This window comes from Pinus tabuliformis, chromosome J (genome assembly GCF_031772625.1).
Source record: "Pinus tabuliformis cultivar Carrire ecotype Pingquan chromosome J, CPIR1, whole genome shotgun sequence".
Lineage (NCBI taxonomy): Eukaryota > Viridiplantae > Streptophyta > Pinopsida > Pinales > Pinaceae > Pinus > Pinus tabuliformis.
In genome coordinates, this window is record NC_142295.1 from 927917355 (window position 1) to 927922208 (window position 4854).

Here is a 4854-nt window from a genome sequence, read left to right on the forward strand (position 1 = left end):
CCATAAAATGTGTATATTTAGATAATATGTAGACAATGACAAAAAACGTATCTCTTTTGTCGAACACAAGTAATCCTTTAATGAATTCCATTGATATCTCTTCACATTTATGCTTAGGAATGTGCAAGGGATGCAATAACCCCGTTGTCATATAATTTTCAATTTTATTTCTTTGATATGTGTCGTATTCATTAACAAACTTTTGAATATATTTACTCATCGCCTTCCAATAAAATGATTGTTGAACATTATAGTAGATTTTTAAAAAATCCAATATGTCATGTTGTTAGGGAACCATGTGAATCTTTAAGACTATATTTTAAACCTTGAAGATGGAATTAGGCAGATCCTGTTATTGCACCATAAGATGTCATTTTTCCATTCAAATTATGGATTTTGGTCCAAATTGTTGATTATGGAATAAGATTCAAGATCTTTGGCATACTCAACTTGAATTCCATCTAACCAATCAGAAATCACCATTGTTATCAAACATGTTCTTATTTCATAATCCTTTCATGACATAGCTTTAGTAACTACATTGTCCTTCCATTTTGGTGTAATATTTCCATATCAAAGGTGGAAATATTTTCCATCCATTTTCGTTGTTTGGTGGATAATTCCTTTTTTTGTAATAAGAAATGAAGATTCTTGTGATATCTGAATATTGTCAAATTACTTTCTAAGAGGTATTGTTGGAACTTGGCTAGTGCATGGATAATGGTGAACATCTCTTTATTGTATGAATACTTTAATCTTTCCATTTTCTTGTGTTTTTTACTCTCAAAATCTATTAGGTGGTGGCTTTGCATTAATATTATTCTTATCCCAACCCATGAAGGATCACATTCTACCACAAAGGGTTTTGTGAAATCTGATGTCGCTTACGCAAGTGTCCTAGACAATTTTTTCCAATGCCTCAAAACATTATTCTACTAGGTTACTCCATTGCAATTCATTTTTCTTCAACAAGTTTGATAATGGTGTTGTTAACTGAGCATAGTTCTTGATGAACCTCGTATAATAACATGTTAATCCTAGGAATCCTCTTACTTTTGATACGTTATTTGTCCTTGTCCATTCCATGATCACTTTGACATCACCAGAATCCACTGTAACCCTTTCCTTGGATATGATATGGCCAAGGTATTGGATTTCTTCCTTATTAGAGGTATATTTTGATACTTGGGCTATTGGATTACCCTATAATATTATGACTAGCAATTAGAAATAGTACATTCCTATGTCGATCGCAAATCGCATTCGTAGGATCCATAAGAACTTATGTAATGATCTAGGTGGATATTGGTGGCCACCCACCTATTCCACTTGGACCCCCACCATCCTTTCTTTTAGTTTTTTAGTTTCCTTATTTACTATTTTTGGCATTTTTTCGGGTCTTGAACATCGGAGCAGTTTTGAGGTCCTAAACAATGTTTTTTGAGAAAAATGAGGCCAACATGGATCATGGACCCATGTTGGCCATTCAAAATTTGTGGTCCTCGCATAGATATTTCTAACAAGGTATTTTACACACCAAACAAAGATCATATGCCAAAGTTACGACCCCAAGATGTTGATGTACCAATTTACCCAAACAGGGCCCATAGTTTGGCGCTTCATCTCCTAGTGTTAGGTTTTTAGATGTTTAGGGTTTTCCATTGCTTCTCAATAATAAATAGGTCTTTGAGCCTCATTGTAACACAGTTCCAAGGCCACCACATCTCTTCTCAGAGATAAGGTACCATCACCCAAGCTAGTCTTATTTTCATTTTGTTTTTAAGCATATTTCAGTATTTGATATTAATGAAATGAAGTATTATAACTACTGCATCTCTATATATATGGTTATATATGTAATTTTTTGCATTCCTGTTTAAATCCAGATCATGTAAATTTGAGACTAGCAACTTGACTTGCGACTAGCCCTCTTTTGCAACTTATGATCAACCCCTCTTTTTGGGACTCGCAAGTAACAAAGTCACTCCTTTGCACAACACAAATTTCACCCTCATTTCCCATTAAAATGCACGTAAAATTGTGATTTGAGACTAATTAATGGTGCTAGAGGGAGTTTCAAATCATATTTATCATAGTTCTAAATGGGAGTTCTCATGATAGTGGAACTTCTATTTTAAATGGGAATGAATACCATCCTTCTATAAAAATGCAACAAAATGTGCTTTCCAAAAAGACCTCAACAACATATAGAATAAATACATTTGTGAAAGATGAGGAACTTGCTTTAGTGACACTCCTCTTTTAGTATGGCCGATATTTCCTTATTTCATCATCTCAATTTGGAATTTTTTATTTCAAATTTTCAGGGAATATGGAGCCAAAAAATTTGCACCATCCTAGGGTGCTTCTCCAAAACTCAATATCAAATTGCACATGAATTATTAGCCAACAACCAGCTGCAATATGATGTCAAGAACCTTTTTACTTAATTTCAAATATCACTATTGATGGTAGCAAGACATTCCAAGTGAACTACAAAAACAGGTGACAAGGTTACACATCAAGTTACAAGTAAAATACTCACCTAGTGATGGAGATCCTAAATAGGCAGTATGCCCAATGGGTGGATCTTGTTTTTGTACATACCTCCAAGAATACTATACTTATACACATGACAAAAGTTTCTTTTTTATAACATATTGCATTCCTATTGCTAAAATGATGTGCTAGGTTTCTTTTATATTGATTTCTAAAGGATACTAAAACCCTACAACTACTCTAGAACGTGAATTTATTGCTCCAAATGGTCAAAATGCTAGTGTAGGCAATGTAACTTGTGGAGATGACTTTATCATCAAAGGAATTACATTTTATATATTTATTTCAAGAGTTGAAGCTTCTTATACAAGGTTGCAAGTCATTTCATCAAAACTCATGACATATGTTCATTCACATTGTAACTATTATTTTGTTGTAAAATGTTTCTTAAATGGATTACTAAAATCACCTTATTGGAGAGGAGGTGCAATAAGTGTGAAAGGCCTTGGTTCATATGCCTTTATTTTTCTAGAATTCTCTGATTTATCGGTATGATCCAAGAGGTTTTCTTCAGTTTACGTTAGCATAATTGCATGAAATATCATGTAATAACCATATGTACTAATACTTAAAGAAGAGGAAACATAAAGGAGACCATATAGACACTGCACACAAAGTCTTGATAACGGAGTTCATCTAGTGTGGAATATGTCTCCAGGCCCTGCTTCATGTGGTAGGTCGCTTCATTCATATCATCAAAAAGAAAGGAAAGTACATGGAAAATACATAATTATACCTTTATCATGGGAGTGGCTTGAAATTTGACTGCTCTAATTCACTGTAAACATTACCTACTTTTGAAAGGTGCATTGTTGTCTTGAACTTCATGCCCAACGATTAATGAAGGAGCTAGTTTTCTACCATGACCCCTGAAATTCGATACTCAGATGCAAAAGCTAATTGCACCATTGAGATCATTAATTTTGGTTAAAATGAGTATAAAGTCGTCTATGTTTTCCACTGTCATCCTTAGACCCCTCAGGGAATCTTCAAGATTCTTCACAACATCAAAAATGATATTCCCTCCTCGTATTGCGTACCCTCCTGGTTCTGCACTCAAGGTTTGTCTCTTTTTCAGGGTTCCACTATCGAGGTTCCATCCTGCTTTGAGTTCCTGGCATCATTTAGTTCCGCTTTGTTGTTGGCTCACAGAACCACTACCATCACATGGAAAATAATGAGTTTATATAAAACTCGATGGGTAGTTATAACAATGTAGGGCCACTGGCCCAACTGCAACCCCGTTGTGTTAAGTTTGTTTCCTAGTTGGTCGATTGGGGATTCAAACCCCATGACCCATGGCCCGTTGTTGGTTTTTATTAATATATATCGGTTGAACTAAAACCATTGATAAATAAACTTCGCCTAGTTGTTAACTTATTTTAATATTGGTTGTTCTTTAACTGTTACAACCAAACATTTTACCGCATATATTCTTTATCCACTGGTGTTTAAATTTAATATAACCACCCAATATCATCATTGATGGTTATAAATATATTTTTAATCCAGTCTATTCAAACTAGATATAAAACTCGATACATTAACCATTTCGTCAAAACTTAACCGCCCGCTGACAATCGGTTGGCATTTAATATGACTGTGACCATATATGGTTTATTGTTGGCGAGGGTTAGCTATCGGTTGGCCACCTGCAACTATTTTAAACTATATTCCACCAAAATATAATAGTCATCATCGTCGATTTTAGACTGTTAGTTGGAATTTCTGCTATATTAAACCATTTTCTGTCAGATGTTTAACAATATTTCCAAGTTTGGAACCATTTTAAACTGTCAAATCATAATCGTTTTCCAACCTTAACCATCACTCGTGGGTTGACTCAGCCAATTTGGCCATCCATAGGGTGCCATGTGGCACCATTTTGTTGGCCCATGTGGCCCCTCTTTATTGGCCCACTTGTTCACCATCAAGTTTGGCAAGTGCCAGCATATTTGGCAATTTTTCCAACTATAGTGGTGTCACTATATTTATCTAGTGTTCCGATAAATTTATCCCCAAGTCACCAAATTTTGTTGGACTACCAAAGTTTTCGAAGCTCCAAATTTAACTAGTGACCTGCTAAATTTATCCCTTGGGTTAATTTTGACCAAAAGTTTGACTAAGAATAACTCCCTCATATGAACTCGAATTAAGGCATCATTTTCCCTGTTGGAAATTTTGTAACAATCTCTTTAATTTGGTCCTAGTTCGGTGAGATCCGGGACTTTTATTTTTGGGCCATTAGGTATCCACCTAGATCATTCCTCCCCATTGAAGGAATATTTCTCCTGA